The sequence below is a fragment of the Nerophis ophidion genome, linkage group LG03 (genome assembly GCF_033978795.1).
Source record: "Nerophis ophidion isolate RoL-2023_Sa linkage group LG03, RoL_Noph_v1.0, whole genome shotgun sequence".
Classification (NCBI taxonomy): Eukaryota; Metazoa; Chordata; class Actinopteri; order Syngnathiformes; family Syngnathidae; genus Nerophis; species Nerophis ophidion.
This window is the reverse complement of record NC_084613.1, coordinates 22660671-22682796: the sequence shown is the minus strand read 5'-3', so window position 1 is coordinate 22682796 and position 22126 is coordinate 22660671. Positions and strand designations below refer to the sequence as shown.

Genomic DNA, 22126 nt, shown 5'->3' with positions numbered 1-22126 from the left:
GTGTTTGTTTGTTCATAAGATTTAGGGTTTAAAATAATCAAGTTTCTAACTAAGGTTGCGTCTTTAAGATAAACCTTGGCTCTATTATTAATTTCACCATGATGAAAAGGCTCCAGAAAAATATAATTCGGAGAATGCATCCATACCACATCCATTCCATTACCTCTCTTACGCAAAGCAAGGTGCATACTATTTGAGCTAATTCCCCTTGTTGAAATTATGAGTCGCCACCTGATTTACATACTTTATTGTGATGAGGTGGCCGAGAGGTTAAGGCGATGGACTGCTAATCCATTGTGTTCAACACGCGTGGGTTCGAATCCCACCCTCATCGGGCTTCTGTATTACTTAACTTTCTTGCAACAGAGCACATTTGTTAACTCTTCTACTCTATATGTACAGGTTTAGGCTTGCGCTTTTAAGATAGCGCTGGGATTTATTAGAACAACTTTAGACCATGACTTTTTTCATGATGAAATGCCTCCAGGAAAATATCATTTATCCGTACCACTCCCTCTCCCATGCAAAGCCTGACGTAGTCCTTCCCTATGATCAGCGTTGATAAGCCTACCAGAATTGTTTGAAATTCTGTTTCCAAACTTTCCTTAAAATAGGACCACTCTAGTTGTACATATGTATTAGGGTTTCAACATAAATTTATCCACAATGTTTTAAGCTCGGGTTGAAGTTGTGACCAACAATTTCAAGCTATGTTTTAGGTTTTATGTTAGAGTTTCAAGCTACGATAATTTTGTGATTCTTAGTTGGGTTACAGGCTATGACTCTTGTTTCGTCGAACACTTTAAGTCGGTGCTTTTTTTCAGGAGGCAAATCGTCCTGAAAAACATGACTTGGCGAATGAAGGCATCGATCCTGCTAACTCACTCAGTTGAGCTGATTCCCATGTTAAACCTATGATCCGTCAAGTGGTTTGTGAAAATTAGTATTTGGAGAATGCGGGCATGGATCAAGTGAGATACATTTTACATGAGGTTTTAAGCTACGGTTAGGGCGTCATGTTAGAGTTTCAAGCAACAGTAGGTTTTGCATTTTATATCTGAGTTTCAAGATAGGGATGTTGATAGTCCAGCTCATATTGACTGGTATACACAAGCTAAGGAGAAGATATCAGTAGAAAAACTGCATTTAGTTTAGATAATAATGAGTCATATATTGGAATATAGGATCCATTATTGAAATTTGTTTTAAGTATTAAATGAACCAAAATATGACTTATTATATCTGTGTGTAAAATATTGGACACGGTGTGTTATCAAGCTTATGAGATGCGATGCATTTTGATTTTTTTTTTTAATGATAATATCAATGAGGGAGTTTTAATCACTGCTATTTTGAAATTGTTACTAATATTGATAATATTCATTTTGGTTTCACTACTTTTAGATCGTACCGTGTCATCTTTGTGTGTCCTCAATTGCTCTGTTTACTGCTATTCTGAATGTTGCTGGGTCGGGTTTGGTTTTGGAATTTGATTGCATTATTATGTATTGTTTTGTTGGATTGATTCATTAATTCATATATTAAAAAAAAGATAGGTATCGCGTTAAATAAAAAAATACATTTCAGACTGCTAATCCATTGTGTTCTACATACGTGGGTTTGAATCCCATGTTTTATAACTTTCTTGCAATACCACACTTCTCTTTATGAAAAAACATTTAGGTTTTAGAAAAATAATTTGGTTTTAAGCTATGGTCGGCATCTTATTGGTTTGGTTTCAAACTTGGGCTTAGTTTTATTAAACAATTTCAGACCATTATTTTTTTTTCAAGAAGCAAAGCCTCTGAGAAAATGTAATTTGGAGAATGTGGATATTGAACCCACTTCATTCCACATGCGAAGGCGCACGCTACCACAAATTCTCCATAATGAAAAAACAGGAGTTCACACGTTTTGTGAGGTTGAGTCCATTCCATCTGCCTATTAAAAGTGTCATGTTTGGCCTACATGAAGTATTGGAGTACAATAATACAAGTACATGTGCAAAAACGGTGAGAGGTTAAGTTTATGCTTATCATGCATGGGTTAGAATCCCGTCCTCATCGGGCGCTACTGGTTCTTGGCTTTTTTGCAATTGCACAACTTGTTTTAATCTATCTGTGCATAAGGTTTAGGATTTGAAATGATTAGTTTTTTAATTAATTTTGCTGTTGCATTAAAACTACAATTATTTTTTTTTAATGATGAAATGCCTCCAGGAAAATCTCATTTAGAGAACCACTACCTTTCACATGCAAAGCCGGCCCCCCCCACGTTGAAAACATGGACCGCCGCATGGCTCATGAACTAGATCTTTCCTATGATCAGCCTTACAACATGTATAAACTTCCACAAATGTTTGAAAGTATTTTTCAGCTCCTCTATTAGTACAAAAGGTTTCCGATATAGGGCTAAACATACTGTTTCAAACTGGGGTTGAGAATGTGACTAACAATTTCAAGCTCGGTTTCAAGTTTCATGCAGTAAAGTAGGTTTGGCCTTTTACTTAAAGGCCTAATGAAATGAGATTTTCTTATTTCAATGGGGATAGCAGGTATTTTGTATGTGTCATACGTGATAATTTCGCGATAACGCCATATTTTTGCTGAAAAGATTTTGTAAAAAAAATCGACGACAAAATTCGCAATTTTGGTCGCTAATAAAAAAGCCTTGCCTGTACCGGAAGTAGCAAACAATGTGCGCGTGACGTCACGGGTTGTAAGGCTCCTCACATCCTCAAATTGTTTATAATCATAGCCACCAGCAGGAAGAGTGATTTGGACAGAGAAAGCGACAATTTCCCCATTAATTCGAGTGAGGTTGAAAGATTCGGGGATGAGGAAAGTTAGAGTGAAGCACTAGAAAAAAAAAAGAAGAAAAAGAAAAGGCGACGACAGTGGGAGTAATTCAGATGTTATTAGACACATTTACTAGGATAATTCTGGAAAATCCCTTATCTGCTTATTGTGTTACTAGTGTTTTAGTGAGATTATAAAGTCATACCTGAAAGTCGGAGGGGTGTGGTGACCGCCAGTGTCTCTGATGGAAGCCATGGAGGAGCCAAGAAGGTCGCAGCTGCCTCTGACAGCTGCAGGAGGACACAAGCTCCGCTCATTTCTCCGGTAAGAGCCGACTTATTACCACAATTTTCTCACCGAAACCTGCCGGTTGACATGTGGTAGAGAAACATGTTCGCTTGACCGCTCTGTTCTATATCAAAGCTTCACAACAAACAAAGAAACACCGGCTGTGTTTTGGTTGCTAAAGGCAGCTGCAATCCACCGCGTTCCACCAACAGCATTCTTCTTTATAGTCTCCATTATTAGTTGAACAAATTGCAAAAGATTCAGCAACTCAGATGTCCAAAATATTGTGTGATTATGCGATTAAAGCAGACAACTTTTAGCCGTGAATGGTGCTGGGATAAAATGTCCGCTCCAACCAATAACGTCACAAGCACGCATAAACATAAGCGTCATCATTCCGCGACGTTTTCAACAGGACACTTCACGGGAAATTTAAAATTGCAATTTAGTAAACTAAAAAGGCCGCGGGAAATTTAAAATTGCAATTTAGTAAACTAAAAAGGCCGTATTGGCATGTGTTGCAACGTTAATATTTCATCATTGATATACAAACTATCAGACTGCGTAGTGGGTAGTAGTAGGTTTCATTAGTCCTTTAAGAGTTACAAGCTTGGGCTGGCTTTTATTAAGACATTTTCAGACTACTAATCCATTATGTTCTGCACATCCTGTTTATTAACTTTCTTGCAATATCACAGTTAAGAATGTAACTTCTCTATTAGAATATAATAGCTTGAATATAATTATATAAGACCCTTACAATGTTGTTCATATGAAGGTTTCAAGCTAGAAGTTGTGTTTAGTAAAACAGACTATGTGTTTTATCATGACAAGAAGCCTTTCCCAGCAGACACAAGACATTGATACAATGTTGATTATACATTCATGTCCTTTAAAACTGACTTTGAAACAACATTTCGAAGTACTTGTATTTGTAAATCAAGGCAATGTTGTTGTCTAATTTTGGATCATCGTTGTTGGTTGGAAAGTGCCCGATGGTCAACGTCACAACCTGACATTGAATAAACGCTGTCAAAAAGCATGTTGTTTCAACGTCTGACTTCCATCCATCCATCCATCCATCATCTTCCGCTTATCCGAGGTCGGGTCGCGGGGGCAGCAGCCTAAGCAGGGAAGCCCAGACTTCCCTATCTCCAGCCACTTCGTCTAGCTCTTCCCGGGGGATCCCGAGGCGTTCCCAGGCCAGCCGGGAGACATAGTCTTCCCAACATGTCCTGGGTCTTCCCCGTGGCTTCCTACCAGCTGGACGTGCCCTAAACACATCCCTAGGGAGGCGTTCGGGTGGCATCCTGACCAGATGCCCGAACCACTTCATCTGGCTCCTCTCGATGTGGAGGAGCAGCGGCTTTACGTTGAGCTCCTCCCGGATGGCAGAGCTTCTCACCCTATCTCTAAGGGAGAGCCCCGCCACCCGGCGGAGGAAACTCATTTCGGCCGCTTGTACCCGTGATCTTATCCTTTCGGTCATGACCCAAAGCTCATGACCATAGGTGAGGATGGGAACGTAGATCGACCGGTAAATTGAGAGCTTTGCCTTCCGGCTCAGCTCCTTCTTCACCACAACGGATCGATACAACGTCCGCATTACTGAAGACGCCGCACCGATCCGCCTGTCGATCTCACGATCCACTCTTCCCCCACTCGTGAACAAGACTCCTAGGTACTTGAACTCCTCCACTTGGGGCAGGGTCTCCTCCCCAACCCGGAGATGGCACTCCACGCTTTTCCGGGCAAGAACCATGGACTCGGACTTGGAGGTGCTGATTCTCATTCCGGTCGCTTCACACTCGGCTGCGAACCGATCCAGTGAGAGCTGAAGATCCCGGCCAGATGAAGCCATCAGGACTACATCATCTGCAAAAAGCAGAGACCTAATCCCGTGGCCACCAAACCGGAACCCCTCAACGCCTTGGCTGCGCCTAGAAATTCTGTCCATAAAAGTTATGAACAGAATCGGTGACAAAGGACAGCCTTGGCGGAGTCCAACCCTCACTGGAAACGTGTCCGACTTACTGCCAGCAATGCGGACCAAGCTCTGGCACTGATCATACAGGGAGCGGACCGCCACAATAAGACATTCCGATACCCCATACTCTCTGAGCACTCCCCACAGGACTTCCCGAGGGACACGGTCGAATGCCTTCTCCAAGTCCACAAAGCACATGTAGACTGGTTGGGCAAACTCCCATTCACCCTCAAGAACCCTGCCGAGAGTATAGAGCTGGTCCACAGTTCCACGACCAGGACGAAAACCACACTGTTCCTCCTGGATCCGAGGTTCGACTATCCGGCGAAGCCTCCTCTCCAGTACACCTGAATAAACCTTACCGGGAAGGCTGAGGAGTGTGATCCCACGATAGTTGGAACACACCCTCCGGTCCCCCTTCTTAAAGAGAGGGACCACCACCCCGGTCTGCCAATCATGAGGTACCGCCCCCGATGTCCACGCGATGCTGCAGAGTCTTGTCAACCAACGTCACAACCTGACATTGAATAAACGCTGTCAAAAAGCATGTTGTTTCAACGTCTGACTTGTGTCGTAAAATATTGTTTGGGAAATTACCAAAATTCAATGGTCAAATCAACATTGACAAAAAGCACGTTGTTTCAACATTAGGTCTAAATTGCTCAACATCAGAACCTAATTCAACACATTTTCAATGTTGTCTTAGTGTCTTGTGTCTACTGAGCTGCAGAAACATACCAGTTGGAGAATTCAGGGATTGATCCCACTGCCTTCCACATGCTAAGCGACCACTCTAGCATTTGAGCTAAATCCCCACGTTCAAACTAAGGGGTACCACACATTTCGTGACATCGACCTCACTCATAATCAGTCTTAATTTTGGCCCACCGTGGAAAAAAAACTAGTATTTGGAGAATGCAGGCATTCTCTCCGTTGCATGCAAGGCCCTATAAAGTATTACTAAAATTTCAAGCCAGGGTTAGGGTGTCATTTTAGAGTTTCAAGCTTCAGCGGGTTTGATGTTTCATGTTTGGGTGTCAAGCGAGGGTTAATGTTTATTTAAACATTTCCAGACTGCTAATCCACTGCGTTTTACATGTGTGAGTTTGAATATCATCCTAATCGGGCTTTTTTCCCCCCAACTTTCTTGCAATGATAAAACTAAATGTTAACTTCTCTATACGACTCCACTTAATAAACGTCATCTTCAGCCAAAATTAAATATTTTAGGATAATAATAAACCCCTATATACAGTAAATAGACTCCCTTTTTAGACCAGTTGATCTGCCGTTTCTCTTCTTTTTCTCCTACTGTATGTTCCACTCTCCCCTGTGGAGGGGGTCCGGTCCGATGGCCATGGATGAAGTACTGGCTGTCCAGAGTCGGGACCCGGGATGGACCGCTCGCCTGTGTATCGGCTGGGGACATCTCTGCGCTGCTGATCCGCCTACGCTTGGGATGTTTTCCTGCTGGCTCCGCTGTGAACGGGACTCTCGCTGCTGTGTTGGATCCACTATGGATTGAACTTTCACAGTATCATGTTAGACCCGCTCGACATCCATTGCTTTCGGTCCCCTAGACGGGGGGGGGAGGGGGAGGGGGGGGGGGCACATATGTGGTCCTCTCCAAGGTTCTCATAGTCATCATTGTCACCGACGTCCCACTGGGTGTGAGTTTTCCTTGCCTTTATGTGGGCCTACCGAGGATGTCGTAGTGGTTTGTGTTGTGGTTTGTGCAGCCCTTTGAGACAGTAGTGATTTAGGGATATATAAGTAAACATTGATTGATTGATTGATGAGGTGGCCGAGAGGTTAAGGCGATGGACTGGGTTCGAATCCCATCCTCATTGGGCTGAACTATTTCCTAACAAGTGAATTAACTTCTCTGTTTGTTCATAAGGTTTAAGGTTTAGACTTAACTTAAATCAACAACGGAGCAGCATCTTCGCATCCGTGGCTCACTAGATCTAACCTGACTTTCGCCAGATCCTTGTAGTTCGCTGAGCTCCACACAAGCATCTGGTACGTCTCAAAAGGGGGAGGCATGAAAATCACATCCTCAAATTACAAGGCCAACCGAAATTGCAAGTCAGAGTGTTACACTTATTGATAATAACTTCACTAATGTCTTTGATAATAACACAACAAGTGGACTGTTAACAACCGACATCAGCGACCATCTGCCAGTTTTTACTATTCATGATGGGAATTACAAGAAGAAGAACATTGACAAAAAACATTTAAAAGACTTTGCACAGAGGAAAGAATACTTTCCTTTAAGGAGGATCTAAAGAAACAAACTTGGGACAATGTATACAATGAAGATGATGTAGAGGGGAATTTTTTCAACACCTTTCTAACACTCTATGATATACATTGTCCTTGGAAAGAACTTAGTAAGAAGCAAAAGAAAAACAACCAACCATGGATGACAAAAGGACTGAGAAATGCCTGCCACAAAAGAAAAAACACATTAAATCGAATATTTATAACACAGATCTATAAAGGCAGAAAATAAGTATAAGAAATATAAAAACAAGCTAATTGGTATACTACGAACATCTAAGAGGGAACACTACAGTCAATTATTAAACAAGAAAAGAAAAAACATGAGAGCAACATGGGGCATCCTAAATAGCATCCTCAAAAATGGTGCTAAGAAAGATTACCCCCAGTACTTTCTAGATGGAAATACAAAAAATGACAATATGAACCAAATAGTTGAACGTTTTAATGATTACTTTGTTGATATCGGAAAAAAATCTGGAACAAAGAATTCCAAATGCAGATGATGGGTCAGTTGAGAACTTCAGTGAGCTCATAGACAGAAATCCCAAATCCATGTTTCTTAAGGTGACAAAAGAAGAAGATGAAGGCTTTGAGAATAATAATAAACACCTGTATTCTGTGAAGAGGTGGCCGAGAGGTTAAGACAATGAACTGCTAATCCAATGTGTTTTACACACGTGGGTTCGAACCCCATCCTCATTGGGCTTTACTGTTTCCCAACTTTATTGCTATCGGACAAATGTATTAATACATTCTCTATTTGTTTATACGATGTAGGGTTTGAAATGATTACATTTCTAACAAAAGTTATGTTTTCAAGACACATCTTGGCTTTATTATGGATTTCTCCATGATGAAAAGGCTCTAGAAAAATATAATTTTGAGAATGCATCCATACCACATGCATACCATTACCTCTCATATGCAAAGGGTTTACCATTTGAGCGAAATTCTCATCTTGAAATTATGAGCTGCCACCTGATTCGTGACATAAACCCTCCTTAAGATAAGCATTATTTTAAGCCTACCCGATGTGTTTGAAATTCTGTTCCCTACAGTTCTTAAAGCACCACAACTCTTTTGAATGAAAATAAGGGTTAGGTCAGTCTATTCAACTGGCGGCTCGCTAAACCTTCTATTTTATTTCTTTTAACTCACAAACTAGACATTATTTATGTAAAATACACAATAAGCATTATACTTTTGTAATGTTTATATCTTCAGTCTTACAAACCTAAATAAAGGAAGCCGTACAAACCCTGTTTCCATATGAGTTGGGAAAATGTGTTCGATGTAAATATAAACGGAATACAATGATTTGCAAATCATTTTCAACCCATATTCAATTGAATGCACTACAAAGACAAGATATTTGATGTTCAAACTCATACATTTTTTTTTTTTTTGCAAATAATAATTAACTTAGAATTTCATGGCTGCAACATGTGCCAAAGTAGTTGGGAAAAGGCATGTTCACCACTGTGTTACATCACCTTTTCTTTTAACAACACTCAATAAACATTTGGGAACTGAGGAAAATAATTGTTGAAGCTCTGACAGTGGAATTCTTTCCCATTATTGTTTTATGTAGAGCTTCAGTCGTTCAACAGTCCGGGGTCTCCGCTGTCGTATTTTATGCTTAATAATGAGCCACACATTTCTGATGGGAGACAGGTCTGAAATCCCTAAATTTCTTGCAATTGTACTTTGAGAAACGTTGTTCTTAAACTGTTTGACTATTTGCTCACGAAGTTGGGGAAAAAGGGGTGCCATCCTTTCTTGTGAAAGATCAAGCATTTTTTGGGAAGCTGCTTTTATACCAAATCATGGCACCCACCTCTTCCCAATTAGCCTGCACACCTGTGGGATGTTCCAAATAAGTGTTTGATGAGCATTCCTTAACTTTATCAGTATTTATTGCTACCTTTCCCAACTTCTTTGTCACATGTTGCTGGCATCAAATTCTAAAGTTAATGATTTTTTGCAAAAAAAAAATGTTTATCAATTTGTACATCAAATATGTTGTCTTTGTAGCACATTCAACTGAATATGTGTTGAAAATTATTTGTAAATCGTTGTATTCCATTTATATTTACATCCAACACAATTTCCCAACTCATATTGAAACGGGGTTTGTATGAAGAAAAAAAAGAAAAAAAAATTCCAAAGAAGGAACATTGATCATCAACAAAACTTAGCTTCTGTTTCTTCATACTGTTAACTATCTGTCGACCTGCATATGCTGGAATTGAGTAGCAAGCCATACAAAGCAACGGATGCAGTCTTGCAAAGCACGTCGCCACTCGACTCTAAAGCAGTGGAGACACGTTCTCTGAGTGATGAATCATGCTTTTCCATCTGGCAATCTGATGGACGAGTCTGGGGTTAGAGGTTGCTAGAAGAGGGGTATAGTTCAGACTACCAAGTGTGAAATTTGGTGGAGGAGGAATTATGGTGTGAGGTTGTTTTTCAGGAGTTGGGCTTGGCCCCTTAGTTCCGGTAATAGGAACTTGGAATGCTCCAGGACACTAAAACATGTTGGACAACTCCATGCTCCCAACCTTGTGGGAACAGTTTGGGGCGAACCCCTTCCTCTTCCAACATGACTGTGCACCACTGCACATAGCAAGGTCCATAAAAGCATGGATGACAGAGTATGGTGTGTGTAAACCTGACTGGCCTGCACAGAGTCCTGAACCCGATAGACCATCTTCGGGATGAATTAAAACAGTGACTGAAAGGCAGGCCTTCAGTGTGTGACCTCACCAATGCCCTTTTTGGGAAAAATGGTGGAAAATTCCTATAAACACACTCGGCAACCTTGTTTACAGCCTTCCCCGAAGTGTTGAAGCTGTGATAGCTACAAAAGGTGGACCGACATCATTTTGAAACCGATGGGCTAGGAATGGGATGGCACTTTAAAGGTCTACTGAAACCCACTACTACCGACCACGTAGTCTGAAAGTTTATATATCAATGATGAAATATTAACATTGCAACACATGCCGATACGGCATTTTTAGTTTACTAAATTGCAATTTTAAATTTCCCGCGAAGTGTCCTGTTGAAAACGTCGCCTTTAGCCACACAAACACAAGGCTTTTCCTTGTTTAAAATTGCCGGAGGTGAAACTTTACTATGGATCGGAGCGGTCAAGCGAACATGGATCTTGACCACTTGTCAACCAGCAGTTTCCGGTGATAAAATTGTGGTAAAAAGTCACCACTTACAGGAGATCAGCTGAGCTTGTGCCTTCCGTACAGCTGCCGTCGACTTCCTTCAGACACTGGCGTCAACACATCCGTGGATACACCTTTCCGACTATCAGGTACTATTAAACTCACTAAAACACTAGCAACACAATAGAACTATAAGGGATTTCCCAGAATTATCCTACCAAATTAGTCTAAAAACATCTGAATCCGTCCCAATGCATTCAGGTTTATTTTTTTAACTTGATTCTTTTTTTCTTTTTTTTTCTAGTCCGTCGCTATCAATATCCTCAAACACGAATCTTTCATCCTCACTCAAATTAATGGGGGAATTGTCGTTTTCTCGGTCCGAATAGCACTTTTTGTTGGAGGCTCTGTCACGCCAAATTTCTTCCCCCTACAAAAACCTCCCCCGCCCCCATTTACTTCCGGGGTCATGATTAATACAGACGTTTTGTTAACGCTATATTATAAAAATATAGCGATATATTATAAAAATATAACGCTAGATTATAAAAAATACAGACGTTTTGTTAACGCTATATTATAAAAAAAATTAAAAAACAATTCACAAACACAAGCTATGGGATGACATAAGAGGAAACGTGAGCCCAGAAGTAAATGCGTCATCCAAAACGTCTGTATTTTTATAATATAGCGTTATATTTTTATGATATAGCGTTAACAAAACGTCTGTATTAATCATGACCCCGGAAGTAAATGGGGGGGGGGGGGGGTTGTTGGGGGGAAGACATTTGGCGTGACAGCTCCCATTATAAACAATGTGAGGATGTGAGAAGCCCTCACCCTTGTGATGTCATCGTCTTCGACTTCCGGTAAAGGCAAGGCTTTTTATCAGCACTAAAAGTTGCGAATTTTATCATCGATGTTCTATACTAAATCCTTTCAGCAAAAATATGATCAAGTATGACACATAGAATGGTCCTGCTATCCCCGTTTAAATAAGAAAATCTCATTTCAGTAGGACTTTAAGTTCATATGTGAGTCAAGGCAGGTGGCCAAATACTTTTGACAACATAGTGCTTTTTAAAAAGCTTGTTTATGCTGCAGCTGTTGCAGTAGTCGTACAGTAGAAGTGGAAGTAGTAATAGTTGCAGTAACTTGGTAAACAAGAACATGAAAATTTTGTGTGGTTTATTTATGTCTTCGACTAAAGTAAGAATGCGTTTGTGGAAATGAGCTATAAAGCTATCTTGGTTCAAAAGTACAACACCTCCGAAGCTAATTACACGCTGATCACATTAATTAGAGATGCAATCACCTAATTAAAGTGCTTTGTCTTGTTCGGTTGATCCGAGGCAAATTTAAAAATGGCAGCAACTGAGCTGAAGAGAACTGCGTACCGCTTGTTCGACAACATGCAAAAACAAGAAATTAGTTCACAGAGCGCGCTAATTCCAATAACGCAGCTGCCGCGCTCGACTTTAACCATTTGACACGATGCACTTGGACGTCTCTAATTAATCCACAACGAGGGGAAAATTACAGCGTCGTACATAAGTCGTCTGTGGTTTTTCCTCTATGAGGGGTAATTATGGCTGTATATTGTGTCGTGTGTAAGTTGGGATACAAACACACAACACGCAGCTCTTGCTAAATAATTCAAAGGGAGCGCACAAGATTAACCTCTATCGGTCCCGGAGCCATGCATCACCGGGCCGCACACGGATGCTTCGGCGCCACGCCTGTTTCATCATGCAGACACGAAGAAAATCTACACACTGGCCGTCGGGAGAAAATTTACCAAGAAGAGACGCGGGGAAGCAGCTCAGGCCGCTTTCCCACCAGCGACGTCGGCACAGTGAGGATGGACTGCAGCACGGCTGGTCTCTGCTCTGGAAAATAATTAACAGCTGAAGATAGAGACCTCCATCACGTAGAGACGCGTCTACTTAAGGGTTTAGCCACTTGAAGAAAAATCAAATGTATAAATCTTCCACTGTGCAAAGGAGCAGCAGGAGCTTATTCACCAAATAAATCCTCAATGGCAAACAAAAGACGGTAGACATTTCTCCCCAAGCAGTATGTAAGGTGGAGTTTTCGCCCCATCCCTGGGAGAATCTTGCGTGGGACTGAAGCATTATGGTGTAGAACTAGCCAGGATTGGACTCTGGAGCATGTGCGAGGAGATAATAATGTATCATCTCATTGTCCTTCAGGCTTATCAGGTCGGTAGTGCATTGCTCACGCATTCTTCACTCACACTTTTTGGGTGAGGGATGAGTCAAAAACTAACCCAGACCCAATGTAGAAGTAAAAAAACATGTTTGGTTAATCAAAACACTAAACCTTAGACCAGGCCTAGGAAATTATTTGGACTCGGGTGCCACATTGAGAGAAAAATGTATGGCGTCCATGAAAAAGACAGCGCTTAAATGGCAGCATATGTTGTTCTACAACCTGTATGTACCTTTCAGCATTAATGGTGCCTTCACAGATGTGTAAGTTACTCATGCCTTGGGTACTAATGCACCCCCATACCATCACAGATGCTGGCTTTTGAACTTTGCGTCGATAACAGTCTGGATGGTTCGCTTCCCTTTTGGTCCGGATGAAACGATGTCGAATATTTCCAAAAACAATTTGAAATGTGGACTCGTCAGACCACAGAACACTTTTTCACTTTGCATCAGTCCATCTTAGATAATCTCGGGCCCAGAGAAGCCGGCGGCGTTTCTGGATGTTGTTGATAAATGGCTTTCGCTTTGCAAAGTAGAGCTTTAACTTGCAATTACAGATGTAGCGACGGACTGTATTTAGTGACAGTGGTTTTCTGAAGTGTTCCTGAGCTCATGTGGTGATATCCTTTGGAGATTGATGTCGGTTTTTGATCGAAGGTCACGGTCATTCAAAATTGGTTTCCGGCCATGCCGCTTACGTGGAGTGATTTCTCCAGATTCTCTGAACCTTTTGATGATATTATGGACCGTGGATGTTAAAATCCATTAATTTTTTACAATTGCACTTTGAGAAACGTTGTTCTTAAACTGTTTGACTATTTGCTCATGCAGTTGTAGACAAAGGGGTGTACCTCGCCCCATTCTTTCTTGTTAAAAAGACTGAGCATTTTTTGGGAAGCTGTTTTTACACCCAATCATGGCACCCATCTGTTCCCAAATTAGCCTGCACACCTGCGGGATGTTCCAAATAAGTGTTTGATGAGCATTCCTCAACTTTATCGGTATTTATTGCCACCTTTTCCAACTTCTTTGTCACATGTTGGTGGAATCAAATTCTAAAGTTAATGATTATTTGCAACAACTAAAAAATGTTTATCAGTTTGAAAATCAAATATGTTGTCTTTGTAGCATATTCAATTGAATATGGGTTGAAAATGATTTGCAAATCATTGTATTCCGTTTATGTATATCCAGCAAAATTTCTCAACTCATATGGGAACAGGTGGGTGCCATGATTGGGTATAAAAACAGCTTCCATGAAATGCTAAGTAATTTACAAACAAGGATGGGGTGAGGGTCACCAATTTGTAAGCAAATAGTCAAACAGTTAAAGAACAATTTTTCTCAACAAGCTATTGCAAGGAATTTAGGGATGTTACCATGTACGGTCCATAAAATCATCAAAAGGTTCAGAAAATCTGGAGAAATCACTGCATATAAGTGATGATATTATGGACCTTTGATCCCTCAGGCGGTACTGCATCAAAAACCGACGTCAGTGTGTAAAGGATATCACCACGTGGGCTCAGGAACACTTTATAAAACCACTGTCAGTAACTACAGTTGGTCGCTACATCTGTAAGTGCAAGTTAAAACTCTACTATGCAAAGCGAAAGGCATTCATCAACCACACCCATGAACGCCGACGGCTTCGCTGGGCCCGAGCTCATCTAAGATGGACTGATGCAAAGTGGAAAAGTCTTCTGTAGTCTGACGAGTCCACATTTCAAATTATATTAGGAAACTGTGGACGTGGTGTCCTCCGGAACAAAGAGGAAAATAACCATCCGGATTGTTATAGGCACAAAGTTCAAAAGCCAGCATCTGTGATGATATGGGGGTGTATTAGTGCCCAAGGCATGGGTAACTTACACATCAGTGAAGGCACCATTAATGCTCAATGGTCCATACAGGTTTTGGAGCAAAATATGTTGTCATCCAAGCAACGTTATCATGGACCCCCTTGCTTATTTCAGCAAAACAATGCCAAGCCACGTGTTACAACAGCGTGGCTTCGTAGTAAAAGAGTGCGGGTACTTTTCTGGCCCGCCTGCAGTCCAGACATGTCTCCCATCGAAAATGTGTGGCGCATTATGAAGCGTAAAATACGACAACAAGACCCCGGACTGTTGAACGACTGAAGCTCTGCATAAAACAAGAATGGTAAAGTGGAGCGGTATAGCTCAGTTGGTAGAGCGACTGTGCCAGTAACTTGAGTGTTGCAGATTCGATCCCAGCTTGCACCATCCTAGTCACTGCCGTTGTGTCCTTGGGCAAGACACTTTACCCACCTGCTCCCAGTGCCACCCACACTGGGTTTAAATGTAACTTAGATATTGGGTTTCACAATGTAAAGCGCTTTGAGTCACTTGAGAAAAGCGCTATATAAATATAATTCACTTCACTTCACTAAAAAATTCCACTTTCAAAGCTTCAACAATTAGTTTCCTTAATTCCTAAACGTTTATAGAATGTTGTTAGAAGAAAAAGTAAAATAACACAGTGGTGAACATGCCCTTTCCCAACTACTTTGGCACGTGTTGCAGCCATGAAATTCTAATTTAATTATTATTTGCAAAAAAAAAAAAAGTTTATGAGTTTGAACATCAAATATCTTGTCTTTGTAGTGCATTCAATTGAATATGGGTTGAAAAGGATTTGCAAATCATTGTACTCCGTTTTTATTTACATCCAACACAATTTCCCAACTCATATGGAAACGGGGTTTGTACAAAACAGGTACCAACAAGCAAGAAAAGTATAATAGGATTCTAACTTAAGGTGTTTTTTTTTAAAATAGGAACAAAGAAAAGGCCTTGAAAATAATTGAAAAATATATAAGTTAAAACAAAATAATAATAATAAGACTGACGCAAAATGTACTTTGTGTCATCTTCTCACAATATACAATCTTTGGTCATGCACTGACACAGTTACACTCACTTTTACGACAAACGTCATCAGCTTTGACACACTACAGAAAAGCGCTATATAAATATAATTCACTTCACTTCACTTCACATAGAGTGGCAACTCCACGTCCAAACAGCTGGGCCCACCTCCCAAGGTTGGGTTGAGAGCGAAAACACAAGCATTCCTTCCCTCCTTGACCGCCTCCTAGACTTTGCACGGAAGGCCTCATGGTGATCTTTCACATGTTCAGGAGCCTCCGGTGCAAAGTTCCACCCCTTCGAACATCTGCCACTCAACAATCCTCCAACGCAAGGATGTTCTCTTCAACCAGCAAAGCCTGCAAAAGCAACAAAAGATGCTTGAGGACTTCGTGCTTAAGTACCTCGCCAATTGCGTGAAAACCTAAAACTCTGCCACTCCAACAGGGGTATGCTTGAACGCTTTGGCGTTGAGGGTAAAATGTGTGTGGCGAAGTGAATGGCGTTTGCAAATGGGGCCCTGACAAAACATTTCAAAGCAATCGGATGGACGGGAAGGGCGTCGGGTTTGCAGCACTTAAACTTGTTTTTGTCCATAAGTTTGACGGATGGATAACAGTGTTTGCGGCATTTTTATCTGCCTCACGACTCCACCAAGCACGGCGGCAATGTTTTTATTGTGTTTCGTATTAACCGAGGAAGGTGTTTTACAGTTCTTTGGAATTTGGCCCGCTCTTTTCTCGTCAACACGTTTGACAAATGGAGGCGCCGCGAAATGGTCTCGTCAATGCGCCTCGGGCGATGCTTTTAAAAAGTGAAGGGAGAGGTGTGTGCGTGTGTTCCTCTTCATCCTGATTGATCTGAGGCGCCTGAGCCGCTACTAATTTCTGTGAAATTCTGCGGGGATGAGATGACATCCAGCTCCACACCTCGAAGCGCAGTTGCAACAGTGAACACAGCAAATGTTCACACTAGAGATGCGCGGATAGGCAATTATATCATCCGTAACCGCATCACTAAAGTCGTCATCCACCCGCCATCCACCCGAACCAACATTTTATCAAAACCGCAACCGCACACCAACTGCCCGCTGATATATATTAGGGGTCGGCAACCTTTAATACTCAAAGAGATCATTTGACCCGTTTCACAGAGTAAAGAAGTAAATGGGAGCCGCAACCATTCTCGTGAATATTTGCTGGGGATGAGATGACATCCAGCTCCACACCACGAAGCGCGATTGCAACAGTGAACACAGCAAATGTTCACAGTAGAGATGCGCGGATAGGCAATTATATCATCCGCAACCGCATCACTGAAGTTGTCATCCACCCGTCATCCACCCGAACCAACATTTTATCAAAACCGCAACCGCACACCACACGCCCGTTGATATATATCAGGGGTCGGAAACCTTTACTACTCAAAGAGCTAATTTGACCCGTTTCACAGAGTAAAGAAGTAAATGGGAGCCGCAACCATTCTCGTGAGTATTTGCTGGGGATGAGATGACATCCAGCTCCACACCTCGAAGTGCGGTTGCAACAGTGAACACAGCAAATGTTCACACTAGAGCTGCGCGGATAGGCTATTATATCATCCACAACCGCATCACTAAAGTCGTCATCCACCCGCCATCCACCCAAACCAACATTTTATCAAGACCGCAACCGCACACCACCCGCCCGTTGATATATATCAGTGGTCGGCAAGCTTTACTACTCAAAGAGCTAATTTGAGCCGTTTCACACAGTAAAGAAGTAAATGGGAGCCGCAACCATTCTCGTGAATATTTGCTGGGGATGAGATGACATCCAGCTCCACACCTCGAAGCGCGGTTGCAACAGTGAACACAGCAAATGTTCACAGTAGAGATGCGCGGATAGGCAATTATATCATCCGCAACCACATCACTAAAGTCGTCACCCACCCACCATCCACCCGAACCAACATTTTATCAAAACCGCAACCGCAGACCACCCGCCCGTTGATATATATCAGGGGTCGGCAACCTTTAATACTCAAAGAGCTAATTTGACCCGTTTCACAGAGTAAAGAAGTAAATGGGAGCCGCAACCATTCTCGTGAATATTTGCTGGGGATGAGATGACATCCAGCTCCACACCTCGAAGCGCGGTTGCAACAGTGAACACAGCAAATGTTCACAGTAGAGATGCGCAGATAGGCAATTATATCATCCGCAACCGCATCACTAAAGTTCTCATCCACCCGCCATCCACCCGAACCAACATTTTATCAAAACCGCAACCGCATACCACCCGCCCGCTGATATATATCAGGGGTGGACAACCTTTACTACTCAAAGAGCTCATTTGACCCGTTCCACAGAGTAAAGAAGTAGATGGGAGCTGCAACCATTCTCGTGAATATTTGCTGGTGCTCATCCGGATAACGAGAATAAGGGCATGCTATTAAGCCTTTGCTTATTTTACACCCCCGCACCCCCAACCCCGTCCACCTTACTGACGCATGGGGGGGGTTTGGTGCTAGCGGGGTGTATAACATAGTCAGGAATAGTCATGGATGCAAAGGATTCTGGGTATTTGTTGTGTTGCGTTTATGTTGTGTCACTGTGAGGATATTCTCCCAAAATGTGTTTGTCATTCTTGTTTGGTGTGGCTTCACAGTGTGGCGCATATCAGTAAGTGTTAAAGTTGTTTATATCACAACCATCAGTGTACTCTGTGTCACCCAGTATGCCTTGCAGTCATGTGCGTGTGTCTGCGGAAGCCACATACAACATTTTGCTGGACTGCCAAGCAGTTTCTACATGTTGTAGAAGGCATCAAAGGCAATGGCTTCATTGCACGCCCTTATTCTTGTTATCTGGGTGACCGCTAGCAGATGTTCGCGAGAATGTTTGCGGTTCCTATCGTCTTCTTTACATTGTGACACTGGTCAAAATGGCTTTTTGAGTGGTAAAGGTTGCCAATCCCTGAACTATGTATATTAATTATTTCCGAATGGTTCAACCGCCACCCGCCCAAATCTATTTAAAATCTATTTTTTCGACCCGCAGTTTATCCACGGACTCCGCAGATGAGACCGTAAACCGCGCATCTCTAATTCACACATACCTTGTCACTAGAATGACATCATATTGATTCATTTTCTACTTTTTCGTCAGTTCGCCAAAATGACAACAACAAAGAGTGACACATTGCTTCCTTGTAACCAAAGTTAAAAAGTTAAAGTACCACTGATAGTCTCACACACACTAGGTGTGGGGAAATTACCCTCTGCATTTGACCCATCCAGGTGTTGTACCCCCTGGGAGGCGAGGGGAGCAGTGAGCAGCATCATTTTGATGATTCAGCCCTCAATTCCAACCTTTGATGCTGAGTGCCAAGCAGGGAGTTAATGGGTCACTCTAAACTACGGTACTGGAAATGTAAATTTTTAATATACATTTTTAAACTGTTATGTTGCGATTCCAGTTTCGACTACTGGCATTCAATCTTTGTATTTTTGCAGCACAATTGTTCAATTTTTTTTTAGTCCATTTCATTCTAAATGGTTTGTAAAGAATAATAAACCACAACATACCGTATTCTTCGAAGTATAAGTCACGCCGGAGTATAAGTCGCACCTGCCGAAAATGCATATATAAAGAAAGAAAAAACACATATATAAGTCGCACTGGAGTGAGTAAAAGTTGCATTTTTGGGGGAAATTTATTTGATAAAACCCAACACCAAGAATAAACATTTGAAAGGAAATAAAAAATAAAAAAAAGAATAGTGAACAACAGGCTGAATAAGTGTACGTTATATGACACATAAATAACCAACTGAGAAGGTGCCTGGTATGTTTACGTAACATATTATGGTAAGAGTCATTCAAATAACTATAACATATAGAACATGCTATACATTTACCAAACAATCTGTCACTCCTAATTGCTAAATCCCATGAAATCTTATACGTCTAGTCTCTTACGTGAATGAGCTAAATAATATTATTTGATATTTTACGGTAATATGTTAATAATTTCACATATAAGTCAATCCTGAGTATAAATTGCACCCCCGGCCAAACCTTGAAAAAAACTGCAACTTAAAAAGCAAAAGCTATGGAGATGAGGTGGCCGAGAGGTTAAGGCGATGGACTGCTAATCCATTGTGCTCTGCACGCGTGGGTTCGAATCCCATCCTCATCGGGCTGAACTGTTTTCTATCTTTCCAGCTATTAACTTCTCTGTTTGTTCATAAAATTCAGGTTTTGAAATTGTTGAATTTCTAACTAAGATTGCGTTTACAAGATAAATCCCAGCTTTATTATTGTTTTTTCCATGATGAAAAGGCTCCAGAAAAGTATAATTAGGAGAATGCATCCGTGCCCCATCCATACCATTACTTTTCATATGCAAAGCAAGCGGTCCACCATTTGAACTAATTCCCCATGTGGAAATCATGAGTCGCCACCTGACTCATGACATAAACCTTCCTTAAGATGAGCATTATTTTAAGCCTACTGGATTTTTTTGAGGCCCTGTAATGAGGTGGCGACTTGTCCAGCGTGTACACTGCCTTCCGCCCAAAACGCAGCTAAGATAGGCTCCAGCGACCCCCCGCGACCCCGAAAGGGACAAGTGGTAAAAAATGGATGGACGGATGGATTTGTTTGAAATTATCTTTCCTAAATTTCTTAAAATACCATTTTTTAACATAATGGAACATAACAGGCTATTCAACTAGCTGCTCGCCAAAGCTTTTCAATTGGCACATTTAAAAAAAATGTTTTGTCTATTTCTTTCCGGAAATGCATACCAGGTTACATTAAGGCAGAGACTCAAGTTGAAAGGTATACACCTCAGCATGTCCACAAAGAAACCTGAAGAAGCAGAGTGGAGTATATAATACAGTCGGGCAAAAAAGTATTTTGTCAGCCACCGATTGTGCAAGTTCTCTCACTTAAAATGATGACAGACGTCTGTAATTTTCATCGGAGGTACACTTCAACTGTGAGAGACAGAATGTGAAAAAAAAGTCCAGGAATTCACATTGTAGGAATTTTGAAGACTTTATTTGTAAATTATGGTGGAACATAAGTATTTGGTCAACCATTCAAAGCTCTCACTGATGGAAAGAGGTTTTGGATCAAAATAATTAATTATTTCCTTAACACGGATCAATCGTCCTGTCCCCTTAGCAGAAAAATGCTTCACAGTAGGTCTGGTGTTCTTGGGATGCAACTCAGTATTTTTCTTCCTCCAAACACGACGAGTTGAGTTTATACCAAAATGGATACATGGATGATACAGCAGAGGATTGGGAGAATGTCATGTGGTCAGATGAAACCAAAATAGAACTTTTTGGTATAAACTCAACTCGTCGTGTTTGGAGGAAGAAGAATACTGAGTTGCATTCCAAGAACACCATACCTACTGTGAAGCATGGGGGTGGAAACATAATGCTTTTGGGATTTTTTTCTGCTAAGGGGACAGGACAATTTATCCGTGTTAAGGAAAGAATGAATGGGGCCATATATCGTGAGATTTTGAGCCAAAATCTCCTTCCATCAGTGAGAGCTTTGAATGGTTGACCAAATACTTATTTTCCACCATAATTTACAGATACATTCTTTAAAATTCTTACAATGTGAATTCTTGGATTTTTTTTTCACATTTTGTCTCTCACAGATGAAGTGTACCTATGATGAAAATTACAGACCTCTGTCAACATTTTAAGTGGGAGAACTTGCACAATCGGTGGCTGACTAAATACTTTTTTGCCCTACTGTATTTATATAGCACTTTACATAGTGAAACACATTGTCTACATCTTTAAAGGGGTACTATACTTTTTCGGCCATTACAGTCGTTTACAGTTACTATGAAAGACATGATGACGAATGTATATATTTTCTAAATTAATTCTAACCTGTAAATAAATATAGATAATAGTCCGCTTACAGCGGAGCCAATGGTAGGTCCTCTATTCCGCCCATAACCCATCCAAAAAGCGCCATTTACATTTTGTGACTGCAATATTAACCAAGTATTAGTGAGACTGTTGTTATAAGCCCTAATGCAGACAAATGTGTGCCAATGTTGACATGACCAAGTGGTAATGTGCCTCCTCGCTTCCTTTGCTCATCATTTTATTGTAGATCATAAATCATTCCTCTCACCTGTAGTGTAAAAGGCTGAGTATGTAATCTGACAAGTTTATACACTTTCACAGCCAATTGAAAACCAGGAATGGCGAGAATAACACTAAAAGACGCTTGCTTCCACCCCACTTTTCTTAGTAAAGATTATGAGTCATCCTAGAAGTCGGCATCCTAATGACAGCAGACTTTGTACAGTAAGTGGTGTTTTATTATTTGTGTTTGATCTCATAAAATCTGCAGTAAGAAATTAACAGTGATGCAGTTAAGGGAAAAGTGTCTTGACCAAGTACACAAGAGCAGTGACTAGGAAAAGCAATCCATTTTT

General features: G+C 41.2%; 2 non-coding genes across 2 annotated transcripts; both read left to right on the top strand.

Moving 5' to 3' along the window:
* Positions 1-252: 252 nt before the first annotated feature.
* trnas-gcu (transfer RNA serine (anticodon GCU)) lies at positions 253-334 on the top strand. The gene has a single exon. It is a non-coding gene; the product is annotated as a tRNA-Ser (tRNA).
* Positions 335-19764: 19430 nt separating this feature from the next.
* On the top strand, positions 19765-19846 carry trnas-gcu (transfer RNA serine (anticodon GCU)). The gene has a single exon. It is a non-coding gene; the product is annotated as a tRNA-Ser (tRNA).
* The last annotated feature ends 2280 nt before the right edge of the window (positions 19847-22126 follow it).